Consider the following 24,852-nt stretch of genomic DNA (forward strand, 5'->3'; position numbering starts at 1 on the left):
GGTGGTGCTTAGGTGAGTAGCAAAGAGTCTTAAAAGAACAACTTTATAGGCTGAGGGGAAGGAGACAGTAGGAAGAGCTGCAAGAGGGGAAGAAAGACCTAACGGACATTGCCTTGGAGAAGACTGGTTGTCTATGACCCAGTGAAAATGGATGAACTAGCCCTGAACAAAAGGAAGAATTCTTTTTCACCTGAGACTACTTTCAGGATAGAAGGAGAATATGTGTAAGAGTATGTTAATGGATAAAAGTGCAGGAAATAGAAAGTATCTGCTCCTAATTACACCAGTTTCCTACTTGTCAGTAAGGAGAATGGAAGATAAATGTATTATTAAGTAAATGTGAGGGTCCAGCTCTGTCTGAAAATATTATTTTTTTTGTATCATGAATCTGTATGGTTGCTTGGTTTTATTTATTAGGGCTTAGAGAAATGCCTAGGTATGAAGAAGGGGACTGTGGAATTGAATCATAATTGCATTTTACACACAATTGCATTTGTGTGTGTGTGTGTGTATGTGTGTGTGTGTGTTGGGAGGAAGTGTTGGGAATATGTGCATGCACATAATGCCTTCCTACTCAGGGCTCCTTTTTCTTACCGCTGACTCTTACGTCTTTGCATAATAATTCTAATTTTCAAAATAAACATTGTATTATTTTGTATTCCTCTTGCAGATTTAGAGATTTTCTTTTAAAAAATGTGATCACAGCAAAGGCGTCCCCATCGCAAAACTGATCTGGGGGTGTCTGTTTGGCAAATTTTCAATTTCCTTGGATTGCCAGTTTAGCTCAGGGGCTAAGGATTGGTCCTCATACACAATGCAGCCTCTTGAGGATAAAATAAGCATAATGGCTAAATTGTATGTAATCCAAAATTCTCAGCAGGTGAGCTTTCTAAGTTTTTACCCATGGATTTCTGAATTCTGGAGGCTGCTTGGTAGTTACTACTGTACTAATTGGGGTTGATTTATTATTGCACCAACTGTGATACATGCTTTAAACCATAGATTCTGTAATGGGTAGATCAAGTGCATTGTGGACAATTTTAAGGGCTTTTGTTAGGTAGTAATGCTCCTACATGGAGCAAAATACTGAACACAAATAAAATGTATGTTTATGTACAGTTAAAGTGTAACACTCATAGGCTCTGAAATCAATGAAAGGCTATTTTAATTTAATATTGCATGAAGTTATTTTCATTTTGACTAGACTATGGACAGAGATTTTGTTAAAGAGTATAGAAATCTCCCCTCAGCCATCCCTCAGTTTTTGGTGGGCCTGCTTGTCTTTGTCTTCCTTGCATTTTCAGATATTCTGAGTTGCCCCGATTTGGTTTTCAAATAGGAACACAGCATTACTGAGGAGAGATGGTAGTAAATAGAATTCGTTTTGAATGTTTCATTCTAACCAAAAATATATTGTTCAGAATCTCTCATAACCAAATAGTGAGATACTCTATTTTTGGTAAATTCACATTCTCTTTCATTTCAATTCCTTTACTCTTATAAAACCTTAAATATCTACATCTTTATATCTACATTTATATATCTATATTTATAGGGTCTGGCACAAATAATACTCCTATTTATTATAAAGTCTTTCATCAGAAAATCATATGTATGTAATTCTGTACCATAATAATATCACACTCCAGCACGCCATATGACACTTTAGGTGAAATGTTCAAATTAAAACTATAAATCATTATGCCCATTTTATTACTCAACCAACCACACTCACATAGGCGTTACTTCTGCCAGACCTTGTATATACATCTTTCCATATTCTTACCAGTGTTCTAGATACTTTGGGAACACAAAGATAAAACCTATGTTATAACCTCAGCTTCTGACCATCTAATTGGAGCAGATTAGTATCATACAGGGAATAATAAAGGCCAGGAAAACAAGTGAAATATGAAGTGTTAAACCATGCTCTCAGTATTCATTCAGCAAACTTCTACGAAGCACCTTGTTTCAGGTGCCCTTCTAGGTGGTGAGCATACAGTACTGAAGAAAACTGTTGGAAATACCTGCTCCCACATGGTTCATGGTGAGCAGGTAATAAGCAAGTAAGTACATTAAAGAATAAAGAATGCTAAATAGAGACAATGAGGAAGAAAGGAGTATATGAAATGTCAGCAAGATAATATGAGGAATTTTTAAAAGATTTTATTTATTTATTTTTAGAGAGAGGGGAAGGGAAGGAGAAAGAGAAAAACACTGACTCTCAATCAGTTACCTCTCCTACATGCCCTGATCAGGGACTGAACCCAAAACCCAGGCATGTGCCCTAACCAGGAATCAAGTGTCAGCCTTCCATTTTGTGGGATAATGATGCCCAACCAAATGAGCCACACCAGTCAGGGCTGGTGCAAGGAATTTTGATAAGTTATTTAGCGAATGGTTCACCGAATAGAAATCTAAGTTAAGGAGCTGGCTGAACTGGCCATGAACATATCTTGGAAATTATGTTCAGGCAGAGGAGAAGTCAGGTATAAAGGCCCAATGGCAGGAGTATGTTCAAGAGGGTAGAAAATAGTGAGGGTGGCATGAATGAAGAGAGAGCACTCAGTGAGAGAGCTGAGATAAGAAGGGAGAGAAATCAAGAAGTAGTTAGAGAATATCTTCAGAAATTGAGATTTGAACCGAGTTTAGTTGAGTAATTAGACATTGGATTGGCATATAACTATTGATAAATAGTTCAATTTGAGCATAGACATAGTAGGAGTTACTATGTCTATGCTATTAGAGACTATTAGAGACTATGAGAGACTGTGAGGATAACATGCCCAGTGTACCTTGAGTAGAGGAAACATTCCTGGATTAGCTAATTGTGCTGGAATTAAATTACTAATGCCCTTAAATGAGGTGAGAGGAATCTCTTACATGATGAAATAGAAAAGCAGAGAATCTTGGAAGTTTTTGACCATCAGAGTCTGAATGAATTGGACCAGAGAAGGACAACAGATAAAATAAAAACACAGAGAGAAAAATAATATTCACTTCTACAGCAGTTTAAACAATCAAACTATTCCTCATCATCAGTAGACTTTGAATTTCCTCCTGTGGTTTGTAAACATGCATGGTTTTGTGTGAACTTATAAACAGAACCATTGATAATGATATGAAATGTAGTTTGAGATGAGAAGAGAAGGGGAAGTGAAGAAGATTAGAGGAAGATATAAGATGTAGAAATAGGAACATAAATAAAATAATTCAAAAAGTTGAGTTTCCTTAATCATTTCCATTAATTTGATATTAGGAATGTTTTAATGTGTTGACATTTAAACACATTTATTTCAGTGTAGTAACCTGCTCTTTGGGTTATTTCCTACATTTTGAGATAGAAGGTGTTTTGAAGGTATTTTTCTAACAGTAAAATAAAAATGTACTTTAATGTTTGTCTCCTACTGCCTCTCTGACATGGAAAGATTTTCACACAGGTTGATACAGGAGGTAAAAATAAAAATTGCTTTTCCTGAGCCATTGGACTGCAAAATGCAGTAAATTTCTAAATGGCAACATAAGAACAGTGTTTATGACTGTGGGGGATTTGCTTACTACAGAGCATGATTTTAGGTGGGCTGGGAATTTGTGAAATTCTATTTTCTATATGTGACCTTTAGCAGAAATTGAAGATGGGAGAAAAATTCTTTTTAGCCTTGAGTGGTTTACGAAGTAATATGCATTAATTGGGTTGTGGCTGTCAGTGCATGGTCAGACTAACCAAGACCAAAACAGCCTTAATATGTGAACTGGAAAGATGCATGTTTCTGAACCCAGGTCAGAAATGGGTAGAGGAGATTTTGTGACGAATGATAAAAAGCAACAACATTTCAAATACATTTAACAAATTTCTAGTAGTTTATTTATAAAACAGTTGTTTGTTGTTCTTAGAATCTGAAAAGAAACAACTCTGGCATGGAAACATGCGATGGCATAATGACCTCACGCACTGAATGACTGATGGGGAGGAAATAGGAAGCAATGTTCCAAGACAGTGATTCTCAAACTAGGGCCCCTGGGCCAAATCTGTGTCCCTCCCCATCTCTTTTTGTAAATAAAATTTTATTGAAACACGGCCATACTCATTCATTTATGCATTGCCTGTGGCTGTTTTTTTAATGCAATGACAGAGTTGAGTTGTTGGAGAGATTGTCTGGCCTCCAAAGCTGACTATATTCACTACGTGGCTTTTTATAGAAAACATTTATCATTCCTGTTCTAAGAGAAGTGCCGCCTATGAGATTCACACTGCTGGAAGATAACATAAACGTTGTTATGGGAGGGCAAAGGAACCCAGGAAAGAGAAATGAGTGGCAGAGACAGAGCAGTAAAAGAATTCACAGGCTTCATGAAATAGGTTTTGAGTACTACTGTGTGTGTACAGCTCATTTGAACACCCACAACATCCAATGCTCTGTTTATTTTTGAAAATAAAAATAAAGAGTTTGGCCAAATTCTATAATGCTATTTTTTGTTGTGTTGCCTTAGGAAGATGTATATATAATATTTATATATTTATAAACAAATGTATTTATAAATAAATATTTATTTATTTATTTTAATTGTTGTTCAAATACAGTTTTCTGCCTTTTACCCCCATCCCAGCCCACCCCCCAGCCCTCCAGAGGTATATATTTTTATGTACCAAACTCCTAAGGCAACTAGTAGGTGTTGACTTTAAACAAATGGACAGCCAGATATTTCTTTAGCAAAATGTGTTTAATTCTGCAATAACAAAGAATTGCCATGAGGACATGTAGTCTAACAGCCAACCAAGTGCATGTTGACAGAACAAAGAAGATTTTATATATATATTTTTTTCTTTTTTTGTTTCTTTCTTTCTATTTATTTATTTATTTATTTATTTATTTATTTATTTATTTAATTGTTGTTCAAGTACAGTTTTCTGTTTTTTACTCTCATCCCAGTCCCCATATAAAAGAAAGAAGGACTTCAGAGAGGAGAAGATCCTCCTTCTTCCTGCTAGAGTAGTAGAACAGAAAAATATCTTTCTGTTCAATATAAAAAACACATCTCTTCCTTCCTGTTTGGGGTAATTGATAGAGAATAGTAGGGCATGAAAGCTTCCTCTATAGACCCTCTCACCTCCAATTTAAATGAGCTCTCTGTTTATTAATCTTCACATATGCTATATAACAAACAATTATTAACAATTAGATTTATTTATCAAAGGAGTGAAAAATAAGGCATTTTCTCATTCTCAACCCCTCTTATTATAATAGCAATAGTGTTGTTTTGAAGCTATATAGGAGAAAATTGCCACCTGCAAGATCACAATATAAAGGCAAAGCAGGTGAGAAATTCAGATATATTACATGCCACTTATACTACTATTTATTTTTAAAGACTGATATTTGTTGTATTTCTTGAGGGAAACAACATGTTTTGTCTAGTTTGGAGATGAGCTTCACATCTCTTCTATCTCATCCATGAAAGTCATGACAAGTGCACTTCACGAACACATGAGGAAAACTTGAATGATGCAATGGGATGATGAAAACACATTTCCGTTGTTAAGCTTGCTGGCTGTTTTTGGTGCTGCAGTCACAGATGGTGCAGTGTTTGTTTAGAAAACTGCACTGATGAAAAATGACAAAGGTAATTTTTATTTGTTTTGAGATAATTCCTGTTAAATATGTCTGAAGAAATGGTGCCTCCTTTCATTTTTGCAATAGATTTTAATTCTAATTTTAAAATACACTAAAATAGCTAGATGTTTAGGGAAGCATTTCTCAAATTTTGATGTCTTAGAAAACTTTCCCACTCAAAAATTAGTAAGGATGTTAGCTGTCTGTTTATGTGGATTATATCTATTATTATCTATAATATTAGAAATTAAAACTGAGTAACTTTTAAATAATTATTAATTTATTTTAAATTTCTAATTGTAAAATGTATGTAACAAAATTCACAATCATAACCATTTTTTAGTTTATTGTTATTATTAAGCATAGTCACATTGTTTTGTATCATTAATTTACTTTTAAAAATATTTTATTTATTTATTTTTATACAGAGGGGAAGGGAGAGAGAAAGGAAGGGAGAGAAACATCAATGTGTGGTTGCCTCTAGTGTGCCCTCCATTCCAGGACCTGGCCTGCAACCCAGGCACGTACCCTGCATGACTGGGGACTGAATCAGAGACCATTTTGTTTGTAGGTCAGTGCTCAGTCCACTGAGCTACACCAGCCAGGGCTCATTAATTAATTTTAAATGGCAATAATTGACATGGACACTGGCCCACAGTGTCCATGGCATTATGGGTGAGATATGAGATAAATTCACATGGACCACCGAGTCCTGTGGAGGAAAAGGAAGGGCATGGCTACTCTCTCAAGGGGGGAGCCCCCTGAGCCTTGCCTTGACAGGTTTTTATTGGGTTTCCACTTGTATAGGAATACAAGTAAAGCTCATCAACCATTGTCAGGCAGTAAGGTTCAAACAATAGATAGCATACAAAGAACTATGAGGGCCTATTCTGAGTCAGGGTTTGTTAGCTAAAGGGCTACAAAACTTTGGGAAACAAACTCATTTTCTTCTAGGACCCTTATCATTTAATTGAGAGCATTTTTAGCAAAGTTGGCTTCACAGGATTTTACGTATTCTTTCTTAGGCCTGATCACCTGGGGAACTCACCCTTTGTCAGAGTTTCAGGCTTAAGTCAGCCAGGGGAAGTAAGACAGCCAAGAGAATGGGAGACATCTTGCTGACAGAATGAGGACTCAGGCTATGTCAAAGCCAAGGAGCAAGGGTCCATCACCCCCTTTTGCTGTAGCCCCCCCAAGTCCTTCCCTGGGGTCTTCCTGTGATTGTGCCTGTCTTAGGTCATTCCCTCTTGGGGAATCTTACCCATCATTGGCTAACCAATCAAGCACTGGGGGCCAGTTATGGATGAAGTAAAAGGAGCAGAAGTGGCACTCCTGCCAGGGAGATAAACTTTGTCTCCTTAGTGGCTTATGGTCCAATGGTCACTCACTCAGCCTTAGCCATGGGGGGTTTCAGCTTCTGAAACCAGGCAGGGCAGTTCCCAACAAATAATAACACTATCTATGGTGACATAAGTAATATATTTTAATGTAAAATGCTATTTATTTATTTTTTAAAATAAAAATAGATTTATTCCCAATTTCTATAAAGAATATATCCCCCCACCACAAAGTCTATAAAGGTAAAAGCAGCATTGTTTTATACTATTATAAAGGTCTTTAATGTCTGGCTTAATAGAAAATGTCAGATTCTTATATCTGCTTTGCATTCCTTATGGTACAATACGTTTCTTGGTGGAAGTATGAGATCTATCTGGAAAATGTCCAGCCATTGTTAACATAATGAGGATGTTTTGCGTGACATCAGTGTAACCTGGCAGTCAAGGAGACTGTACTGGAATGCACATGCATGATAATAATCACTTCACTGTACTTGTCAGTGGGGGTAGTAGACATGGTTGAATGAGCACGTGCACTGTGTGACCTTGGCATTCAAAATGACTGAGTAGAGCAGTAAATCTGCATCAAATTTTGCGTTAACCTTGAACATTCCTCCATGGAAATTATTCAGATAACCCAGAAAGCTTTCAGGGACAATGCAATGAGTGCAGCACAAATAAAAGTGTGGCACAAATGCTTCACAGATGATCTAGAATCTGTTGAAAGTGTTCCATGTTCTGGAAAGCCTGCAACAAGCAGAACACCTGAGAATACTGGACGTGTTCAGGCTGCAATCAACAAAGAATCGGTGACTGACAGTGTGAGATCTAGATACTCATATGAGGATTCCAAAAACTACTGTGTCTGAGATTTTGATGCAGGATCATGTCATGGTAAATTTCATTCCATGGCTTCCGCTCCCAGAGCAGAAGGAACACCTTGCTGCAGTTGGGAGAACTGTATGAGGCCCCAGGTGCCTACTGTGAAGGGGACTGAGGTGTCTTTATCCTATGTATAATGTTTCTTGTGTCATCTTCAATAAGTGTCTTTATTTTTCATAATACATGGCTGGATACTTTCTGAACAGATCGCATATATGAAGAAATTCTAGTTTCACATAAATATGCAGTTGATAAAAAAGAATCATTTTAATTGCCTTTCCAGATAATTGTGGATTTGTTATGTAACCAACACTGTGCATGTAAAACAGAATAAGAGTAAAAAACAGCAAATAACACCTTAGTATACCTGCAAATATGTTAACCTTACAGACCCTCTGAAAAAGACTCACCTTACAGACCCCCTGAAAAAGACTCCTATAGGACCTCTGGCAATACTTTTGGAATCACTGGTCTAGAGCATAGCATTGTACAAATTATGATATGACTTCTTAGAGGTCAAGGTTAACATCAAACATTGTAATTTTTAGAAAATCATATTAACTTCTTTTAAATTGAGATAAAACAGGCAACCAAAATTACCATCTTGACCATTTTTAAATATTCAATACTATTAACCATATTCATGTTGTTTTGCAAAAGATTTCATCTTATAAAACTATGCTGGAAAAGCTGGGTATCCACATTTAAAAGAATGAAGTTGGTCCCTTATCCTTACCACACACCACATAAAAATATTAACTTAAAGTGCATAAGAACTAAATATAAGACCTAAAACTGTGAAACTCCTAGAAGAAATCTAGGGAAAAATCTTCATAAGATTGGATCTGGCAATTATTTCCTGGATATAACACTAAAAGCGAAGCTAAGAAAAGCACAAATAGACAAAGAAGACTACATGAAGCATAAAAATGTTTGTGCATAAGGAAAACAGTTCACAGTGTGAAAATGAAAAGGCAACCACAGAGTGGGGAAAATATTTGCAAATAGTACATATAATAAGGGTTAATACCCAGAATACCTAAATAACATCTCTAATTTAACAACTAGAAAATGAATAACCCAATTTAAAAATGGGAAAGGACTTCAAAGAATATTTTGCCAAAGAAGATGTACATTTTCTAACAAACACATAAAAAGATGTCAATATACCAAATTATTAAAGAAATGCAAAATAAAACCACATGAGATATCACTTCATACCCATTGGAATGACTACTATCAAAAATATACAAAATAACAAGTTTTGGGAAATTAGGACATTTCTTCACTCTAAATGGGAATGTAAAATGATATGACTACTTTGGAAAATAATATGAAGGTTTCAGAAGAACTTAAAAATAGAATTATATTATGTTGCAGAAATCTAATTTCTAAATATATATCCAAATAAATTAAAAACAGAATACCTAAGAGATAACTGCACACACACATTCACTGTAGCATTATTCATAGTAGTCAAGATGTATAGCAATGCAAATATCCACTGATAGATGAATGAATAGATAAAATGTAGTATATATACAATATAATTTTATTCAGACTTAAGAAAAAGAAATCCTGTCATGTGCTACCACATGAATGAGCATTGGGTACATTGTGTTAAGTGAAGTAAGCCAGTCACAAAATGACAAATACTATATGATTCCACTTACATGAAGTATCTAAAACAGTCAAGTGGAAAGATTGAACAAAATATCCAGAAAGAGAGAGAGAGAGAACACATGGACTCGGATAGCAGTATTGTGCTGAGGGGGAGGGGAAAGAGGGTGAAGGGGGGTGGAGGACAACATGGGGGATAAAAGGTGATGGAAGGAGACGTGACATGGGGTGGTGAACATACAGTATAGTGTACAGATGATGGGTTGTGGAGTTGTACACCTGAGACATGTATAATTTTGTTAACCAGCATCATCCTAGTAAATTCAATAAAAAGAAAAAAATAAAATAAAATAGTTAAGGTCATAGAAATAGAAAGTAGAATGGTGGTTACCAGGAGTGGAGGTAGAGAAAATGAGAAGTCATTGTTTAGTGGGTATAGAGTTTCAGTTTTGCAAGATAAAAAATTTCTATAGAGCAGTTTCACAATGATGTGATTAAAGTTAATTCTATTGTACACTTAAAAAAGTTAGAATATTAAAGCCCTGGCTGGCGTAGCTCAGTGGATTGAGTGCGGGCTGCGAACCAGAGTATCGTGGTTCGATTCCCAGTCAGGGCACATGCCTGGGTTGCAGGCCAGTTCCCAGCAGGGGACTCACGAGAGGCAACCACACATTGATGTTTCTCTCCCACTCTTTCTCCTTCCCTTCCCCTCTCTCTAAAAATAAATAAATAAAATATTTTTAAAAATCAGGGGGTAATAATAATTATGCCCTTAGTAATTATTAAAAAAAAGTTAAAATATTAAATTTTGTTATATATTCTTTCCAGTTTTTCTTCTGGTATTGATTTCTGGATTGAATTCAGTGTGGTTAGAAAAATGCTTTGTATGATTTTGATCTTCTTGAATTTATCAAGAATTTTTTTGTTGCCTAACATGGTTTATTCTGGACAATATCCCATGTCACTTGAGAGGAATGTATTCAGTGGTTACTGTGTGGACAGTTCTGTTTATACTGTAAGTTACAATTAATCTATTGTGTTGTTAAAGTCCTCTATTTTCTTATAGATCTATCTCATTCCATCCGTTATTGAAATTGGTGTATTGACGTCTTCTGCTATTAATATGTTGTTATCTATTTTTCCTTTCATTTTGTCCATATTTGCTTCATATATTTGAGAGATCATATTAGGTACATATATATATTTATTAATGTGTTTTGCTGATATTTGACCCTTTATCATTATGTATATTCTTTCTCTTGTGACACTTTTGACTTAAAGTCTATTTCATCTGGTGTAAGTGTGGCCACTCCTGCTCTCTTTTGTAAACCATTTGCATAATATATCTTTAACTTTTTTTCTATGCTTTTTCTACATAGGCTACTTTAAGCCTATGTAGGTGTGCTTAAATCTGAAGCCAGTCTCCTTCAGACAGCATGTAGTTGGATTTTGTTCTTTGGTTTTTATTTACTTAGTCCATCTATGTCTTTTGATTAGTGAGTTTAATTTACGTAGATTTATTTCTCAAGTCAGGTTAATTGAGGTAGAACATATAACTACATACAATAAAATTCACAAATATGTGACAAATATATAATATATGTTTGTGTGTTACATATATTGTATATTACATACATTATATTATATAACATTTGTATATATAATATTTCTATGTTATGCATAATATACTTGTATATGTAATTGTGTGACCACCACCACAATCATGATACAAATATTTCTATCACCCTCAAAACTCCCTGTGCATGCCTCCCTGAGTCCCTGGCAACAACTGATCTGATTACTGTTGGTTTTTCTAGAATAGCATAGAAGCGGAATCCTAGATGATACAGCCTTTTAAGATTGGTTTTTTTCACTCAGCATAAAACCTTTAAATTCATCTATGCTTTTTTAAAGATTTTATTTTTATTTCTTACTTTTTTATCTTTATTGTATTTTTTCCATTAACACTTAGTACCTTTATACCCCCACTCCTCTCAGCAATCACCACACTGTTGTCCATGTCCATGAACTTTTTTCCTTTTTTGCTCTATACCTCCACCTTGTAACCTCCTCCCCAGCTGTCATCCTGATCTCTGTCTCTGAGTCTGTCCCCATTTTCCCTGTTAGTTCAGTTTGTTCACTAGAGTCTACATATGAATGAAATCATATGGCATCTGTCTTTCTTTGGCTGGCTTACTTCACTTAGCCTAATGTTCTCTAGGTTGATCCATACTGTTTTGATAGGTAAATTTTTCTTCTTTTTTATAGCTGAGTAGTATTCCATTGTGTAAATGTCACAATAGTTGTTTTATCCACTCATCCATTGATGGATAGATTTAAAGTAATTACTGATAGAGAAGGACTACAATTGACATTTTTTCTGTATGTCTTGTAGCTATTTTGTTCTTTTTATTCTTTTTCCACAATTCTTTTTGTTTTGTTGATTTCTTATAGTAATATGATTTCTTTCTCATTTCCTTTTCTATATGTTTTATAGAAGTTTTCTATGTGGCTACCATGAGTATTACATAGAATACCTTAAAGAAATATAATATATTTAAAAATTTTAACAACTTCAATTGCATAAAAATCTTTATTACTTTATATCTTGGCCCTTCCCACTTTATGTTATTATTTCACAAATTATAGCTTTTTCTATATTGTGTGACAACATAGATTTATAGCTATTTTTATTCTTTAAAATTTTTAATATCTTTAAATTTGATATCAGAATAAAAAGTGGCTTAACACTAACATCACAATACTACAGGGTTATTTCTATGTTTATATAGTTACCTTATCAGACAGCTTTACACAGGGCAGGGCCAAAGTAGGTTTATAGTTGTGAACACACAAAACATGGAGTTTGTTCTTGTATTATTATTTATTAATTATTGTGTGATTTTCCATGTGAACAACTGCAAACCTACTTTTACCCCACACTGTATTCATGTGCTTTCATGTTGCTATCTAGCATTTTTTTTGTTCCTATTTGAAGGAGTTCCTTTAACATTCTTTTAGAGCAGGTGTAGTGGAAACAAATACCCTTAGCTTTTGTTAATCTGAAAAAGTCTTAATGTCACCTTCATTTTTAGCTTTATTAAGGTATAATGGACAAATAAGAATTGTACACAGTTAATGTGTGCAACTTGATATTTGATATACATCATGAGATAATCATCACACTCAAGATAATTAACATATCCATTGTTTTACATAGTTGTCATTTTATGTATACAATAAAGTATTGTTAGCTATAGCCATATTGTTGTACATTAGGTTCCCAAAACTTATTCATTTTGTATAAATAAAACTTTACAATCTTTTATTCATATCTTCCCATTTATCCCTCACCCCCACCCCTGGCAATACCATTCTTCTCTGCTTCTATGACTAACTATTTTACTTTCTATATACATGTGATCATTCAATATTTGTCTTTCCATGTCTGGCTTATTTCACTTGGCATTATGTCCTCCAGTTTCATCTGTATTGCCACAAATGGGAAGATTTTCTTTTTTTTTAAAGATTTTCTTTATTTATCTTTAGAGGGGAAGGGAAGGAGAGAAGGAGAGAAATATCAATGTATCGCTGCCTCTCATGTGTCCACTCTGGGAACTGGCCTGCAACCCAGGCATGTGCCCTGACTGGGAATCCAACTGCAATCCTCTGGTTTGCAGGCCCACACTCAATACACTGAGCTACACCAGACAAGGGCAAGATTTTCTTTTTTAAAGTCTGAATAACATTTATGTTTCTGTGTATGTGTTCATAGATGTAGGGAAATATATATATATATATATATATATATATATACACATGTGCACACACACACACACACATTATCAAAACATATATAGATTGTCCATTGATACATAATTATTTGTTCATTAAAACATTTTCATTGTTCCCAAACCTGGCTATTGTGAATAATGAAATAAATATGAGAACACAGAGCTTTGAGATACTGATTTTACTTCCTTTGGATATATACCTAGAAGCATAGCTGTATTGTAAAGTAGTTGTATTCTTAATTTATAAAGGAATTTTTTTGTATTATTTTCATAATAGCTGTTATAATTTATATACCAACCAACAGGATACAAGTGTTCTCTTTGCTCAACATCCTCACTAACACTTGTTATCTTTTTTTTTTTTATAATAACCATCAACAGTGTTGTCAAGAATAAACATTGGAGGAAGGATAGTCTTTTCAATAAATGTATAAGAGACCATTCTGTGTGGTGTGGGCCCAGATCCCACTGGGATATGCACAGGACCTATGCCCACAGATAGGTTCTCCTGTGGGTTATCAGGTCTGCACTGCACCTAGACTGCTATGAGACTTTCTTTTGCTAAGACTCCCTCACCCTGAATTGAGGCAGAAAATATTTACTGCAAAGTAACTTCCTAAAATCCATGCTAATCCTTCCAAGGATGAGTGTAACCAGTTCAATTACTTTTCGCTTTTCATTTGCAAATATCCCTCTTCTGTGATGTGATTAGTGGCATCTTCTCCTTTGTTTTCTGTAAAAGGTAACCACCTAAAGCAAATCCCTGCATAGTAAATGAGGACCTTCATGTAATATTCCCAGAAAGAAAATAAAAGCTCATTGAAGCAAGGGCCGAGGCTTTGGGCTCCTCTTGAGACAAAAGCTGCCCACCCCTTTTCTCCACAGAATTTGGTAGTCCATGTCAATTTCTTTTGTCTCAGCTACAACACCGTGGACCCCATGAGCCAGGGTTCGTGACAGATATCCAACAAGCAGAATTAAATTGGGCCTTTATCTCACACCATTTACAAAATCAACTCAAAATGGATTAAAGACTTAAGTGTAAGATATGAAACTGTAAAACTATGAAAAAATGATGGGAAAAAAACTTTGTGGCATCAGTCTAGGCAATTATTTTTTATATGACCTGAAAAGCACACACAGCAAAGTCAAAAATAAGCAAATGAGATTGCATCAAATTAAAAAGATTTTATACAGCAAAAAAATCAACAGCATAAAATGTCAATTTATGAATTTAGAGAAAATATTTGAAAACCAGGTTTCTGATAAGCTATTAATATTCAAATATATAAGGACCTGTTACAACTCAATAGCAGAAAAACAAATAACCTGATTAAAACATGAACAAAGAAACTGAATAGCCATTTCTCCAAAGAAGACATACAAATAGGAAATAGGTATATGAAGAAGGAATTACAAGTCTTCATTATTTAAGGATAGTTTGCTGGATATGGTATTTTTGGTTGACAGTGTTTTGTTTTAAGCATTTTGAATGCTTAAAACAAAATCCTCATGTCTGCAAGGTTCCTGCTGAGAAATTCACTGATAGTCTTATAGAAGCTCCTTTGCATGCAATAAATAATCTCTTGCTATTGTTAAGATCCTCTATTTGAGGTTTTGACATTAATGTGTCTCACTGAGTTTTGATTTTATATTAGTTGTGATTTGTTAAGCTTCTTGAATTTGTATGTCCATTTTCCTCCTCATATTGGGGAAGTTCTTGATCATTATATCTTCAAATAGGCACTCTGCCCAATGCTATTCTCTTCCCATCTGGGACTTGCATTAATACATATTTTCATTTCTTTGATGGTGTCTCATAAGACCTTTATGGTCTCTTGAATTTTTTTTTTACCATCTTTGATTCAATAATTTTAAGTGGCTGGATTTTAAATTGTTTGATTATTTCTTCTCTTTTATTGGTACTTCTGTTGAAGCATTTTGGTGAACATTTCAATTCAATTATTGTATTTTTTTAGCTCCAGGATTTTTATTTTGTTGTCTTTTATAATTTCTATCTCTCTGTTAATAATTCCATTTTGGTTGTGCATTATTATTCTAATTTCATTTAGTTGCCTATGTTTTATTTAATTTATGAACATTTTAAAGGTGGTTATTTTAAATTTGTTTTAAAGTAAACTTAGATCTCCATTTCTTTGTGGTCAGTTTCTAGATACTTATTTTATTAATTTAAGTGAACTAATTCCCAAGTTTTTTTGTATACTATGTGGTCTTATGTTGAGATTTGGACAATGGGTAAAAGCAGATAGGATGACAGTAAAAATGCAATATCCATGGTTAATACACAAAAGTTCATCAGTTTCCCATATATCAACAATGAACAAGTAAAATTTGAAGTTAAAAGTATACTTTCATTTCCATTTACATCCAAAAAGTGAATTGCAGTCATACCTCAGTACTCGTCAGCTTCAGAACTCATAAAACCCTGTACTTGTCACATTTTGATGAGAAAAAAATGTTTAAGCACTCTGTGCTTGCTCAGGACTTATCTCACTTATTAGAACATATATGAGTCACTGTGCTGCCCTGAAACAGAAAAGTCTTCCTCGTTCAGTCCTCATGAGTTTCAGCACTCATCATGAGCTCTCGAATGAATTAACAAGTACCAAGGTACCAGTGTACTTAGATATAAATATAACAAAATATGTACAAGATATAGTGTGGAAAACTATAAAACACTGATAAAAGAAATCAATGAAGACCTAACTAAATGGAGAGATAGTACATATTCATGTATCTAGGAAAACTCAATATTGTCAAAATGCCATTTTTTTTCTGTTTGCATTATTACATGGATATATACAACCTGATTCTAAAGTTTGTAAAAAGAGACAAAAGACCCAGAATAACCATAATTACATTGAAGTGGATAAACAAAATTGGAAGACTGATGCTACCTTACTTCAAGACTTACTATAACGTACACTAATCAAGGCAGTATGGTATTGACAAAATAATAGACTAATAGATCAATGAATACAATAGAGAGCCCAAAACAGACCCACATAAACTCAGTCAACTGATCTTCAATAAAAGATCAAAGGCAACACAATAAAGAAAAGAGAGTATTTTCCATTATAAACATATATGCACCCAACATAGGAGCACCCAAATATATAAGGAAAATCCTGGAGGACTTCAAGAAAGATATGGACAGCAACACACTTATACGAGGGGATTTTAACACCCCACTGTCAAAAATGGACAGATCTTCCAAACAAAATATCAATAAGAACCTGGCTGGTGTAGCTCAGTGAATTGAGCATGGGCCTGCGAACCAAAGATCACAGTTTGATTCCCCATCAGGGCACATGCCTGGGTTGCAGGCCAGTTCCCAGCAGGGGCCAGTTCCCAGCAGGGGATGCACCAGAAGCAACCATACATTGATATTTCTCTCCTTCTCTACTTCCCTTCCCTTCTAAAGATAAATAAATTTTAAAAAATATTTAAAAAATATCAATAAGGATGTTGTGGCATTGAACAATGCCCTAAATCAAATGAACTTTATATAAATACATACACACACACACACACACACACACACACACACATATATATATATATATATAATAACCTTTAATCCCAAAGAAGCAAATTACAAATTACACATGTTCTTCAACTGCACATGGACCATTTTCAGTGATAGGACACAAAACAAGCCTCAAGAAATTCAAGAAAATTGAAATTATATCAAGCATTTTCTCTAACCACAAGGGCCTGAAACTAGAAACCAACCATAAGGAAAAAACTCAAAAACACTCAAATTCATGGATATTGAATAGCACACTATTAAACAACAAATAGGTTAATAATGAGATCAAAGAAGAAATCAAAAGTTTCTGGAAACAAATGAAAATGAACTCACAACAGTCCAAAACTTATGGAACACAGTGAAAGCAGTCCTGAGAGGGAAGTTACAGGCCCATGTAAGAAAGATAGAAACATTTCAAATAAATGCCCTAAACTACATTTATAAGAATTAGGTGAACAATAACAAACAAAGCCCAGAGTAAGTAGAAGGAAGGAAATAACCATGATCAAAGAAGAATTAAGCAACATAGAGACTAAAAGAACAATTGTAGGATCACTAAATCCAGGAGCTGATTCTTTGAAAAGATAAAAAAAAAATTGACAAGCCTTTAAGCAGGCTCATCAAGAAAAATGAGAGAGAACCCAAATAAACACAATCAGAAATGAAAGAGGAGAGATTACAACTGATACCACAGGAATAGAAAGGGTTGTAAGAAATTACTACAACCAACTATATGCCAAGAAATTTAAAAACTTAGGTGAAATAGATGAATTTCTAGAAAAATATATTCCGAAACTGAATGAAGAAGAAGCAGAAAGCCTGAACAGACCGATAACAGCTGGCAAAATTGAAGCAATAATCAAAAAACTCCAAACACACAACAGCCCTGGAGCAGACAATTTCACAGAATTTTACAAAACATTTAAGGAAGAGGTAACCCCTATCCTTCACAGACTATTCAAAAAATTCGAGAAAATACTTCCAATTTTTTTTATGAAGCCAGCACCATCCTAATCCTAAAAATAGATAAAGATACAACAAAGAAAGAAACTACAGAGCAATATCCCTGATGAACATAGACACTAAAATCCTCAAGAAAATATTGGCAAATGCATCCAGAAATACATTAAAAAGGTCATACATTATGATCAAATGGAATTCATCACAAGGATGCAAGAATTGTACAATGTTCATAAATCAATTAATGTAATACATCACATAAAAAAGGAAAGACAAAAAGTCCATGATTATGTCAATAGATGTAGGAAAAACATTTGATAAGGTACAGCACCCATTTATGATAAACATACTTAGCAAAGTGGGAATAGAGGGAGCATATAATAGTCAAGTGTTGAAAGCAGCCTAAGTGCCCATTAGTAAATGAATCTATCAAAAAACTATGGTACATTTATGCAATGGAATATTACACAGCAGAAAGAAAGAAGGAGCTTCTACCCTTTGTGACAGCATAGACGAAGCTGGAGAACAATACACTAAGTGAAATAAGCCAGGCAGTGAAAGACAAATACTATTCTATTTCAACTGTAAGTGGAACTTAATCAACAAAACAGACAAGCAAGCAAATTATAACCAGAGACATTGAAATAAAGAACAAACTTACAGTGATCAGAGGGGAGGTAGGAAAAGGTAATGGGGGAAAAGGGAGAAACATTATCAAGGAACATGTATAAAGGACCCATGGACAAAGCCAACGGGGGATAGGATTGAGGGTGGGAGGTGGGGATGGCTGGGGAGGGGATGAATGGTGGGGGGATGGAAACAGCTGTATTTGAACAACAATAAAAAAAGAGAAAAAAAATGAAAATAGAATGTTTTCAACAAATGGTCCTGGAAAATCTGGACATCCACTTAAAAATAAATAAATCTAGACACAGACCTTACAACTTTCCCCAAAATTAAATTAAAATGTTTCAATGACCTAATGTACTTTGAAAAAATGATAAAGCAATTAAAAAGAACATAGGGATTGGTCAAAGAACATATATACATAACCCATTAACACAGACAACAGAGTAGTGAGGGCTGGAAGAAATGGAGTGGGACCAGGTGGAGGTAGGAATGGGTACATCTGTAAGAGTGTAATCAATAAAAATAAAGTTAATAAAAAGAGAACATAGGAGAAAAGTTAGATGATATTGAATATGGCAATGACAATACCCTAGACATGATTCAGGAAATAATTGCTAAGCTAGAGTTCATTAAACTTAAAAAATTTTCTTCTCTGAGAGCCGATGCCAAGAATATGAGATGGTAAGTCACAGACTGAGAAAATATTTGCAAATGACACATCTGATAAAACACCATTACCTAAAACAGTCAAAGAAATTTTAAAACTTGATAATAAAAACACAAAAGTAATAGACATTTCACCAAAAGAGGTGTATGATGGCAAATAAATATATAAAAAGGTGCTCCACATCATATGTCATCAGACAAGTGCAAATTAAAACTATAAGTTATCACTACACACCTATTAGAACAGGCAAAATTTGGAACATTGTCAACACCAAATACTGGTGAGTGTGTAGCACAACAGGAAATTTTTGTTGATGGAGATGCAAAATGGTATGATAACTTTGGAATACTGTTTTTCAGTTTCTAACAAAAATAAACATTCTCTTACTATATGATACTGTAATCACATTCCTTGCAGTTTATGCAGAGGAGTGGAAACTTTTGTCCACACATAAATATGCACACGTTTATAATAGGTGTATTCATAAATTCCAACACTTGGAAGCAACCAAAATGCCATTCAGTGGACGAATTGATTAATGCATTGTGGTATATCTAGACAATGGAATATTATTCAAAACAAAAAAAATAAATGAGATAAATTCATGAAAATACATTGATAAACTGTAAATTCATATCCTTATGTTTAAAAAAGCCTGTCTGATAAGTTTATATACTATAATATTCCAACTATATGGCATTCTGGAAAAGGCAAACTATGGAGACAATAAAAAGATTACTGGTTGTCATGTGTTGGGGGTAGGGAGAAGAATAGGTTGAAAGCAGAGGATTTTAGGACAGTGAAAATTCTCTGTATGAAATTAACTGTGCTTATTTTTACTTGTCATTATATGTTTGTCCAAACCCATAGACAACAAGAGGGAACCATAATGTAAACTATGGACTCTAAGTGATTATGATGTGTCTGTGTAGTTTCATCAATTATAACATCTACTGCTCTGGTGGGGGGTGTAGGTAATGGGGGAGACAATGCATCTGTAGGGGCAAGGAATAAATGGGGAGCCTTTGTGGCTGAAAGTTTTTTGAAGTTATTGCCATTTTATTATTTATATTTTTATCTTGTTTTCTTCTTTAAGAAGTCCTTTTACCATTTTTTGTAATACTGGTTGGTTGTGATAAACTCCTTAAATGTTTTGTTACCTGGTAAGCTTCTTACCTATCTTTCAATTCTAAATAACCTTACTGGGTAGAATAATCTTGGTTGTAGGTTCTCACTTTTCATCACCTTGAATATTTCATGCCAATCCCTTTTAGTCTGAAATGATTTTGTTGAGAAATCAGCTGACAGTCTTCTGGGGGCTCCCTCAGAGAAAAGTAACTGATTTTTTTTTCTGCTGCTTTAAAGATTCTCTCTTTGTCTGTAACTTTTGGCATTTTAATTATGATGTGTCCTGGTGTGGGCCTCTTTGTCAATTTCTTATTTGGGACTCTGCGCTTACTAAAATAGTATGTCTATTTACTTCACCAAGTTAAGGAAATTTTCCATCATTATTTCTCCAAGTAGGTTTCCAATTTTTTGTTCTCTCCTTCTTCTGGTATTCCTATGATGCAAATATTGCTACCCTTGATATTTTCCCAGAACCCCTTAAACTAATCTTACTTTTTGGATATTTTTTGTCTTTGCTGTTCTAATTGGATGTTTTCTGCTACGTTGTCTTCCAAATGATGATCAGATTATCTGCTTAATCTATCCTACTGTTGGTTATCTCTAATTTATTTATTTATTCTTTATTTTATTATTGTGCTCTTCATTTTTAATGATGATGCTTATGTTTACTATATCTTGAAGTTTTCATGGAGATCACTGAGCATGCCTATAACCAGTGTTTTGAACTCTGTATCAGGTAAATTGCTTGTCCTCATTTGGTTAAGTTTTTTTTCTAGAGTTTTGTTGTGTCCTTTCATTTGAGAAATGTTTCTTTGACTCTTCGTTTTGGCTTCCTCCCTGTGTTAGTTTCTGCGTATTAGATCTGTGACATCTCCTGGTCTTAGTAGTGCGTGGCCTTATGCAGTAGTTGTCCTGTGGGGCCCTGTGGCACAGTCTCCCTGGTCACCTAAGCTGGGTGCTCTGTGTGTGTTCCTTGTGTAGGTTGTGTTTGCCCTCGATTGTAGTTGAGCCTTGATTACTATTGGTAAGTCAATGGGAGGGATTGACCCTCAGGCTGATTGGTTGTGAGGACTGGCTCTGAGTACAATGAGGGAGCTGTTGTGTAGGGCTGAACCTATACAGTAGGAGTTGATTTATTATGACTTTGGTGCCTGCTAAATCTGCACCTTGGATATGTTGTTTGTGGAGGTTGGTGGGTGGTGCTCTGCTGTGCTCTGAAGCTGGACACTGGGTATATTGATTCTGGGGCTTCTTATAAGGAGCTTTGGTACAAGCATGGGTCAGCCACTGCTAGTGTCTTGGCGGGGGCCATGGGTATGAGCTACAAAGTGGTCTGCTGATGGTTTCCAGTTGTGTCCTGGGAGAGGCTAAGCTGTGAACTGAGGCCAGCTTCCACTAGTGCTGGGCATGAAGCTGTTTAGCAAGAGGTAGAGGGTATGCCAAGGCCAGATACTGTTTGGATGGGATTTGTGAACCTTTGGAAGATTTCAGGAAAGTCTGCAGCATAAGTCAAGACAGGCCATTTGTATGGAAAAGCCACTGAAACTGGCTTGGGTGGGCCCTCTAAGAGGAACTACCTGGGATCCCAGACACCCTCCATCTCATTCAGCTACCATCCCACCTGTTTTTTACAACCATAAGTTGTGGAGACTTCTTTTCCTGGCACTGGAACTCTGGGCTGGGGTGCCTGGTGTGGGGTGGGATACCTTGCTCTTTGTGGGAGACCTCTGCAGCTGAGATTACCCTTCCACATTTTTAACTGCCACAGGTGGGTGACATTCTGCATCTCCATTTTTCCTACCAGTCATGGCTTCTTTATATCCTTTGTTGTAAGAGTTCTGTTCAGCTAGTCTTCAGGCAGTTCTCAATAATGATTGTTCTATAGTGGTAACTTTGATGGGGTTGTATAGGAGGAGGAAAGCACAGCATTTATCTACTCCATCAAATTGACTGGAAGCCTCCAAGCAGCTAACATTTTAAAAAGTAAAACTATGTTCTAGCATGATGTGGTTTCAGATGTGTAGGTGAAAAAAGGAGATAGTAAACTGAAGCATTCAATCAACGTTAATTCTCAATAAAATTTTACTTAGGGTAATTTGTCTTTTATGCATAGAAGAGAAACAAAATTAAGAAAGTTAAGAAAAAAGCAGTTGTTAAAAGAATTACAAATATAATTGAATGCTTTCTTAATAAAAAAGTATAGCCTACCAAGAAATTCATGACTTTGATAACAGTTGACTAAATTTTGTTGATCTGCCCAATTCTGAAAATACCAACACTAACATATTTATGAAGCACTCTTTCTGGGCAAGGTCATCAGGCCTGCTCGGGGCTGCATTTCTACAAATGACCACTTTATTGTAATGACCAGAGAATGCTAAAACTGTTGGAAACATAACACTTTCCTGATAAAACACATAAAACTATTTCTTCTGATCTCGCCAAAGTGTGCACATATTTCAACTTTAGAGTGCAATATTTCAAGAATGAAATGTCCACTCTTCAGTAACCATTTATGTTTTGATCCAAAACTGAATCTCTCAAGTGCATTCACAATGGACAAACTTAAAGGGTCACTGCCCTCAGGTATGAATCCATTGATTAAGTGCCTAGTAAGATATAAAAAAGATCAAAATCTGCTCTTGATGAATTACATACACTGAATTAACAGGGAGTTTTGAATGTTTTTAAAAACATCATTTTCAAATTTAACATGGTTATTCTAGAAGTATCGGCAATAATGGATTTAATGATATATTTTGAAAATTTTTACTTTTTCAAAGTATTATACCCTTTATGCTTATTTGCTTTACCTTTCTGTATATCAGTACTTCTGCATGTTTACATATCTGTCCATCAATGGCCTATTACTCCACTCACTTCCCAAACATTTGTGAGACTACTCAGAACAAATATTTCAGTCAAGAGCTAAGTGCAACTGTAGGCAGCAGTGCCAGACATTCACCAGGTTGGAAGCCTTGGTGGAAGAAACGTTCAGCTGCTGTGAGCATAATTTCTGCATCTACTTATTCATTTTCTGAAGAGCTAGTGTAAGTCTGACATATACTAGATGAAAACATGCATATTTGGTGAATTTAACTGGGGGTAGATGAAGAATGCAAGATTTATTTGCATTTTAAATTGTTCTGCCACTTTTGTCAAGGATGACAGCAGACTGACAAGTAGTTTAAACTCTTCTTTTTAATATTTTGGATATCTAATATTATGTGAACTAATCACACATTAAAATTAAATAATGCAGCAAAAGCTCAGAAAGAACTTCAAAATGACCCATTTCTCCAAACTGCTGCTTCTTCTGGCTGGTGAGCTAATATAAATTACCAGCTAAAGCAGGGTCAGCCTGATAATCACCCTCTAAAACTGCACTGATCCCTTTCACCTTTTGTGCTCTTGGCTCATCTTTGGCAATGCAAAATATCAAGGACCATCATCATCAGGATAAAACATCATAACAATTACACTGCAAAATGGCAGTACAAGACACCCTTCAGTAATTGCAATAGATGTCAGAGCAATGGAACCTTTTATTAGGATTGCTAAAGTATTCACGTTTGTGATAAATATCTTCTGATTTATATTCTCTAGCTTATTGTGAAATGTCACCTAACTCAGTAATTTTGTCAGAAAGCATGATGAACCATGTACTGTACTATATGTATAACTTTTTCTCAAATTTACTCACTTTAAAAACACAGACATAATATGAGTTTTGACGTTTTCGTCATTTATTATAAAATACTACTAGAAAGAATCCACCAGTTGCCTCTCTCATACCCCCAAAGAAAGACCTGGCATTTGCCCTGACTGGGAATGGAACCAGCAATGTTTTGGTTTGTAGGCTGGTGCTCAAGACCCTGAGCTACACCAGCCAGGGAACAGACTGACAGCTGCCAGAGGAAAGGAGGTAGGCAGAGGAAAGGCGAAATTAGGGGAAGGGAGTAGTCAAAGAACATGTATGTGTGACCCACGGACGTGGACAACTGGGTGGGCATGGACTATGGGAGCCAGAGATGGAGCAGATTGGAGGAAAGCAAAAGAAGAAAATTGGAACAACTATAATAGAATAAACAAGAATAAAATTAAATTAAAAAGATAAAATAAAATAACTACTAGATACATGCTGTGGGAATTTATAAATCTCCAAACTGTCTTACAAAAATAAACAAGTTTTTAAAAAAATCTGTCTCCTCAAATGTATATGTTTGCTTTGATTATGGAATAATCTATTTTGCCTGTTTAGAGAAATAAAAATCTTTAGATTAAATTTTTAGTCTTTTGGTAATCTTCTTCCGACAAAAGACTAAGCCATTTTATGAACTGTCTCGGCTATAAATACCAAGGCAGATGCAGTTTGGAAGTGACTTGCAAGAAGTTATTGTAACTGAAGAATAGGTCGGCAGCCTGTGTGTTCTTCAGGCTGTAACATATAGTTATTTCCAGTTCTTAGTTTACAAAGATTTTTGTTATGTAGTTAAGAGACTCATAGATCATGACTACAAAGAAACAATAACAAGACAATTAAAATCACTTTATCTTCTCAAACAGTGGTAAAAATTCAATATATACAGAAACTATGTAAAATATAGATACTGGATATAACTGAACACGCACTGTGGAATAAAAAGGGCATTTTTTACCATACAGCTTT

General features: G+C 35.0%; 1 long non-coding RNA gene and 1 pseudogene across 1 annotated transcript in view; both read left to right on the plus strand.

The window, feature by feature from the left end:
• Positions 1–24,852, plus strand: part of LOC128627386 (uncharacterized) — a 109,644-nt gene that overhangs the window by 55,440 nt on the left and 29,352 nt on the right. The window lies entirely within an intron of this gene.
• LOC119042664 (ER membrane protein complex subunit 2-like) overlaps positions 1–24,852 on the plus strand; it is an 82,614-nt pseudogene that overhangs the window by 55,278 nt on the left and 2,484 nt on the right.

Source organism: Artibeus jamaicensis, unplaced genomic scaffold (assembly GCF_021234435.1).
Source record: "Artibeus jamaicensis isolate MK-2021 breed Jamaican fruit bat unplaced genomic scaffold, CSHL_Jam_final contig_388, whole genome shotgun sequence".
NCBI classification, from domain to species: domain Eukaryota; kingdom Metazoa; phylum Chordata; class Mammalia; order Chiroptera; family Phyllostomidae; genus Artibeus; species Artibeus jamaicensis.